A 7,651-nucleotide genomic window follows, 5' to 3' on the forward strand; every position below is an offset into this window, starting at 1 on the left:
CTTAGATCCGAAATTTAAACTAAGTAATAACTTGGCTAATTAACTAGGTTAATCCAGTTGTGTTTTAAGGAATCTAAAAACAAACACAACCGCTTGATTGTGACCATAATTTATCAAAATTAACCTTTCATTACACTCTTCAAATTCAAAGGTTAGATTTCAAGTCTAAGTATGATACGTGATGGACATATGTTGTGTACTTGTATGGTTATGTTATCTCAATCTAACCATCCCAAATCTGACTTTTTTTGTTTTTTCCCCAAAATTTTTTTCCCCTCTCTAAGTTGTCACTCTTCTTCTCTCTTTCTCTCCATCCTCACCGGCCATCCTCACCAGCTGCTGCCGCCGCCTGAGCTCTTTGGCTCTCTCTCTCAATCAAGCACGGGCCATTTTCAGGAAGGAGTAGACCAGCTGTTCGTCTACTTACCACATCGACGAGAGGAAGTGCCTTTGCTAATGCCACTGATCGAAGCCCATTTCCAGGTACCGTACCTGTGGGTTTGATCGTTCTAGTTAGCCTTTTGGGACTGTGTAGGATTGGTTCGGTTTCTTTGGTTGTGGACATTCTTATCATTTCTTACTTGTTATTTTAGTTGAATCTTGAAATGGGTATTGGCTTATGTGCCTGTTTTTATGCATTATTGTTCTTGGCTTGGAATTATTAGTATTATTTTTAATTTATTTTCTGTTGAATAATTTTAACGAGAACATATGCTTAAATTTTTGACATGAGTATGGTAATAAGTGTGTTTAAAATTGCTTAGGCATTTTCCTTTTGATCTTTGATAAAACTGGAATAAATGAATTAATGTACTTGATATTATGTTAGTTCTTGCTTTTAGTTTTATTATTATTATTATTATTATTTGTACAAGATGAACACCATCTGTCTGACCAAAGTCCTCGTCGGCTTAAGTGTGACATGAAATGCAATGCATGGGTTATTGAATCTATGGATGTATGGTACTATGGTTGGAAGACATCCTTGATGTAATCACAAAGCGCACAGCACGGTGGATGTATCCCATTTAGATTAATTTAATAAAAATTTATCAATGACCTTTGTACGCCGTAATCTAGTGGAATATAAATTGTTTGATAAAAATACTGAGTGAGATTTGGAAAGAGGAATTTTTAAACGTGGCTTAGGAATTTAATTAGTTTGAAAGTATTGTGAATTTTAATTAACTATTGGTCATGGATTCCAATTACCTTAATTTTGTATTGACAATGAATATGATTGAATGTTTCGTGAGCCATTGTTATGAAATACTAACAGTTATCACTTGTTGTCTTTTGGACAAATGAGAGAAATATTATTGGAGAGTTGCAAGAGTTGGACTAACACTATCAAGCACTCTTTTCAGGAGTTAATTTGATATACTACCTTTTTAAAGGATCCATTTTGGTAAAAAATTTTAAATTATAAATTGTGCCTACCGAGCCTCATGCACCTCCCTATATCTTGCAGAGAATGGTGTCCTTGCTTAAAGTGAACTATTAGCAACACTTTGCAGTTTTCTCCAGTGGTATTAGACCTAACAACAGGACCTTTCATCGCAAGTTATCTTTCATCTCAATGTCTTCCAGGTCATCCACAACAATTCAACATCTTCACAATACAGTGTCACCATCTTCGAATCACAGCCTCGACATTCCCATCATGGTACTCTTTACATTTACAATGCTATCCATATTTAATATTCAAATTGTGCTGCTGTATTACTTAAATTTTTTACATGAGTATGGTAATAAGTGTGTTTAAAATTGGTTTCTTTCAATTCTGTCACAAAGAAAGTCAGAATTTAATGAGTTGCACCTTGTGAAGGTATTCCTTAAAACAGGTGGGTGCTTTCGGTTTGGGTCTTGAAATATGAATAAAGAAATAAATAATATGTAAGTTGACATTGTAAAGAGGTGTTTGTTTAATTTATTTATATTTTTTCTCTTGAATGTTTAGAGATGGAGAACAAACATATATTGAAAGCTCGGTTATGTGTTAAAACACAATAGTTATTTAGACTCTCAAATTAAAGATTACGGTTCGATGGATTTTACTCTAACTTAAACTAAGTGCGGAATAAAGTAAATGCGAGCGAACAAATAATAAGACTACTCGAAGCCATATTCAACAAAACACAGCAGAATAATAAAAGCTAAAAGAGTAGGGGAGAAGAATGCAGATACAAGATAACATGCCAATGTGTTATCAAAGAGAAAACCGAAATACTTGATATAAAACCTCTCCGCCGCCTTCCAAGCGGTAAATCGATCTACTAGACAATCAGTTGGAATACATAAATAGCAAGAGACCCTCCAAGCCTAATCTATCCAATGCACCTAAGCCCTCTAAACTCCTATTCCAACAAACTTCTCGGAACTGTGTCTTGTCTAGTTCTCCAAATCTCGTAATACACCCGATTGCATCAACCAAAGCTTGGCTGCTTCCAATGCTTTCCAATAACACCAAAACCTCACTTGACACTCAGAATGGGTGTGGTAAGTGTTTGGGCTATCAACTTTTCAAGGATATGGAAATAGAGAGGTAAGAGTTGAGGAAAACTATAATGGATTGTGTAGAGAATTGTGGGTATAACAATCTCTCGCTTTTAAAGGTTGTGGTTAGGGTTTTCTCTCTGAAAAACACTCATCAACATCTGTGGTAATGTGGGTATATATAGTGTGTTTAGGGACAGGGTGTATCAAAATAACAAATTGGCAAAACAGAATGTTTCGCGACTATCTCACAGGAAGGCCTTACCCATGAGACACTCGCGAAACCCAGTTGTCACCATCTTTCATTACTCTTCGCATTCCAGTCATATGCTAAGCACATGCTTTACTTCGTGGGAAGGCTTCTCGCAAACTACTCACGAAAACTTCTTGCCCTTCATTTTGCCTTGAGTCTTCACACTCTCTTTCACACACAACCCTTACAATAAAATCCCACATTAAATACAGGATACATAAGATTGATCATAATTACAATCAAATTTGGTACGGAATTAAAGCCAACATAAAATAGTTGTAAATCACAACTTTACATATATGTAATGCTGTAACTACAGGGGGCTTATTTCTTCATTTTCTTTTCCTATTAATTAGGTTCATTGTGATCTTGAACACACCTTTCTTCAGACATTTTGACATGTACCATATTACTATGTTGTGTAAATAACTGTACAGTTGTCTTATAGGCCCTTAACCTAGCTAGAGTTGTATAAAAGTAAGGTAAATATAATTACAAGTGTGGTAGAAGTACAACAAGGTATTGAACATAGGCTTTCTCAAAAAAAAAAAAAAAGAGCATTGAATAGGGGTGGCAATTTGTGTTGGTGGGTCATATGCATGTTGTATTGAGGTAGGCATCGTTAGAGTCGTGTCATGGTAGAGAGATTCAATTACATGGGTCGACACAAACATGATTCATTTAAAAATCATGTCAAAAACCCCTCATTCCTAGCATAACCCTCATTGGAGTCGTGTCTAGGTAAAGACAACTTGTTTCACCTATTTAATAAATATGACCCAAAAAATTGAAATAGTTAACATAATTTTATATTTTATAAGTACATAAATTATAATAATTGTAAATAAAAAAAATTCCATAAAAATTCTAATATCATAATAACATTGATTAAAGTACAATTAGCACACCAGTTCTATTTATGGGATGAGTTAAGATTTCTTGTAAAACACAACTAATTTTCCAATACAAGAAGGGCAGTGATTAACAATGAATTAATTTATTACGTCTAGCAAGTCATAATCTAAATTCTATACTCAAAAAGGGTGTGTGAATTAATTTATTACATCTAGCACGTCATAAAAATTTATTATTAGCAGAAGTTTTGTTGAAGGTAATAAGAGAGGGAGGATGGGGTGGGGTTATTGGAGGCTATCATGTAGGCTGTCATCCCACAAAAACATCATGGGAAGACAAATTGGGAAACAAAAAAATCAAAATCAAAATCAAAATCAAAACTTCTGCTTTTATTTAAGTTTCTAGCATGAAACATGGTTATGCATTTCCCATGATTATTGAGGTTCCATGACTGGTTTGCCAACTAACTATATTGTTAACTTGAATTGTTAGGCATAAGAATTGCAACAATGACTATTACTTCATTAAGAGTCTTATATGTTAAAGGTAGGAATTGAGGTAGGATTGTTATGAATTCAGCACTAAATTAGATTAATTAATGAAAATGATTTGATGTTTATTCATATTTAAATTTATTCCGTATGATAAGATCAAAAGGATGGTCATTCATGATGGTTTTGAGGCTTCAGGTTGGACATAAGTATTGTTTGTTGGGCAAGCTTTCATCTAAGGTTGGATGGAACCACTATGACACTATTAAGGTCAGTCCATCAGTCTTTTTGTTTCAACTTTGTAGATTTCTTTTTGCCTTCGTCAGATGTTCATTTCCCACAAATTTCTATTTCTCTTATAATCTTTATTCTTTGCTAATAGTTTTACTTATATATATATATATATATATATAAAGTTTCTAAATGCATTTTATCTACATTTAAACCACTTCTAATCTACATTTAAAGCAAAACAAATATAATTTTATTGTGTTTATATATATTCTTTTTCCTTGTTGGCAGATTGCAAAAAGAAGAAGCATTACAAGTTCGTGTGAACAAAGCAAGTGAACTTGTTTGTGTGACTTAAGGTTCTCTCTCTCTCTCTCTCTGTGTGTGTTTGTGGTGGGCTATTGAATTGGGGCAAGCAGGTGGCTTGCATGGAGATATAAGGTGGTTTTAGAAGATATTGGGAGTGTTGACTATTTTGTGTAATTTTGGATGATTCTTATTGAGTTGTTTTTATTCGACTAATTCATTTTAGGGGCTTCTTTCTATCTTTTTCACATATGAGGAACGCTAAAATGAAATAGTATATTTAAAGAGATGTTCATTCCTAAAGAATATTGCTAGTAATGATGTTATAGTTACCAAATGTGTTGATAACTTTTGCATACGTTTAAATTCATTATTTTCTTAAGAACATAGCTAGTTGTTGGGTCACTTGACTAGTCAATTAGGCCAGCATAGATATGATAATACTCTTCTCAGCCTACTTTGGAATGTGATAGACATACTTATAGTATGTTTATAGTTTGGATGCTATTAAATGATAGTAGCAGTTGGTAGTATGTTAGGTTTTTTGCTTTTTTGTCTTTAGAACACCCTATTTTATTTTGATAAGTTACATTCCACCCTAATTATAGCATCTAGCATGTATGGCATGTAGTTGGCTAGTAGCATTTATCCCATTTCAAATTGTTCTGTAACCAAGCAGCCAGTCATGCCATTTTAGTTTGCAAAACCACAACTTTAATTGGTTTGAGATTTATAGTTTCACATAGTAACATGCCCCAACTGTTGGACCTTCCAACATTTACTTTAAAGACTTATTAAAAGTAATTCAATTCTTAGAAATGGTGGAACTCTATTTTCCATAATAGAGACCTTAACATGTCTCAGTATTCAATTTTTATGATGACTGTACTTGTTTATTTTTCACGCATGCTCCTCTAGTTTATTGACTATATTTTATACTATGCTAATTTCTTTAGTTAGCCATTTGATATTTATTTACCAGGTGCACTTAATTTCTTTAGTTAGCCATTTGAAATCAAAAGTTTTGTGCAATGCTAAAAATAGATTTGATGCTAGCTATTAGTTGATATGACTTTTGCAAGAGCCCTCAGTTAAGTAGCACTACAATTCTATCCAAATCAGTTAGATCATATATATATATATATATAGGACACTGTTTGAACTTGTTCCCATTTTTTTTCTTGGTAATATTTTCTTGTCATTCTATTCCATTTATATGCACTTATTGAGTAATCATAATTTGTATGTAAGATGTTCCTCCGGTCCAACAATCTCCACCTATCCAAAAATCTTTAGTTGCATCCCATCACCAAAGAAGCTTATAGATTTTATCTTGGTGTTTGAGGACTCTTTTGTGTATAAAGAACTTCATTGTTACAACTGCATTTTTTGCAAGTATTAGAGGATATTTGTAAACACTTTGGAACTTTGATTATGGTATTAGCTTGGAACTTTAATGATGGTCATAGACAATGTTATGTATTTGATAATATATTTCTATGTTAATATAATGTTAGTTTGGAGACATTTGTGGTGTTGTTAATTAGTTCATTTGTGGTACTGTTTCAGTAAAATTAAAATTATTACAGGTTGTTTGTAATGGGACTGTGGTTTTAAACCCAGGGGGAAAAAATTTTAACCTATAACAGTGGGCAAAAAGCGCCGCTAAAGGTTTAGAATTATATTATATTTAAAGCCCTATAGAGGCGTTTATAGCTCGCCACTAAAGCTTCACACATATAGCGGCGGGCGTAATCGCCGCTAAAAGGTGCATATGGTCGATCGTACATGAAGTCCTATAGCGGCGCTTATTGTCCGCCGCTAAACGTTGTCACTTATAGCAACACACATATTCCGCTACTAAAAGGTCAATTGACCCGAATTTTAACCTCATATGGCAGCGGTTTTCTGCCCACCACAATAGACCAAAACTGCCGATAGATCTATTGCAGTGTTTTTTGTTACTACCACAATAGATCTATAGCGGCACCACAACAGTGGTGGGAGGAACTGCCGCAATAGCAACACATTTGTCCTGTTGCAATAGTCCCTTTTTCTTGTAGTGAATCCAAGGCGTTCTTGAAGAGGTGTCAAGGCCAATTCAATATAATTTAAGGCCTAAGACAGTAATTTTAAATGACTGTTTTATATTTTTACTATCACTTGTATAATCTTTAGTTTATTTACTATTAACTTAGTTAATGTTGTAAATTAAAATTTTTTATTTAAAATTCATTATTCATAATTTTTAATACGATACAAGTAATTTACTTGAGCCATAATAGAGAAATTACAAATTTCACTACATAGGTCTTACAAACTAATAGGTCACCAATTAATAAAAAAAAAGATTAAAATATTTATTTATTTATTTATTATATTGTTTAAGTGACACTAATTATATTTTTGTCGCATCAATTTATAATTTTTTTTGTAATAAAATTTGTAATAGCTTTAACATTTTTCATCCACAATTTTTTTTGGGATCATACAAATGTTACTACAAATTTTAATACAATAGGTTAACAAATTGATGTGCCAATAAACGTGATTGATGGCACTTCAACAAGATAATAAATGGGTATTTTGAATTATTTCATGTGATTAATGACATGTTAATTTGTAAGCCCTATATAATAAAATTTGTATATTTCCAATATAACTCAATTTTTGGACATTTTTAAGAGTAGAGCAAAAAATATACTACTCACAATTTTTTTTAAATTACTTATTGCCCAAATTTGGAGGTCTTTCTTAATAAGGGGCCTTAGGCCTTGAGCCGACCCTAGGGGTCACCCTGATCATGAACCAAGGCCCCAGAAGGTACCACAAATACCTTGCTTGGAAGTCGATGGGGGGTAGCTTCACATTGAAGCCAGGGTGGTCACTAGACCACCCTGACCTGGAAAAAAAAATTATTATATATAAATTTTAAAAATTTTATGACCACCCTAAATTTTTCTAGGTCCAACATGATTAAACTTTGGACAAAGTTTGACAAGAAACTTGGTTGTAGTCT

The 7,651-nt window shown here is 33.1% G+C and overlaps 1 long non-coding RNA gene across 2 annotated transcripts; it reads left to right on the top strand.

Annotated features, from left to right (window-relative positions):
• The first annotated feature begins 211 nt into the window (after positions 1-211).
• Positions 212-6,159, top strand: LOC112006222 (uncharacterized). 2 transcript variants are annotated; one of them, XR_002882306.2, is made up of 5 exons: positions 212-483; positions 1,472-1,666; positions 4,294-4,365; positions 4,618-4,685; positions 5,884-6,159. It is a non-coding gene; the product is annotated as an uncharacterized LOC112006222 (long non-coding RNA). The 2 variants fall into 2 exon arrangements; XR_002882305.2 differs by lacking the exon at positions 5,884-6,159 and having other exon boundaries at positions 214-483; positions 4,618-4,969.
• Positions 6,160-7,651: the final 1,492 nt, after the last annotated feature.

The sequence above is a fragment of the Quercus suber genome, unplaced genomic scaffold (assembly GCF_002906115.3).
Source record: "Quercus suber isolate HL8 unplaced genomic scaffold, Cork oak 2.0 scaffold_378, whole genome shotgun sequence".
Lineage (NCBI taxonomy): Eukaryota > Viridiplantae > Streptophyta > Magnoliopsida > Fagales > Fagaceae > Quercus > Quercus suber.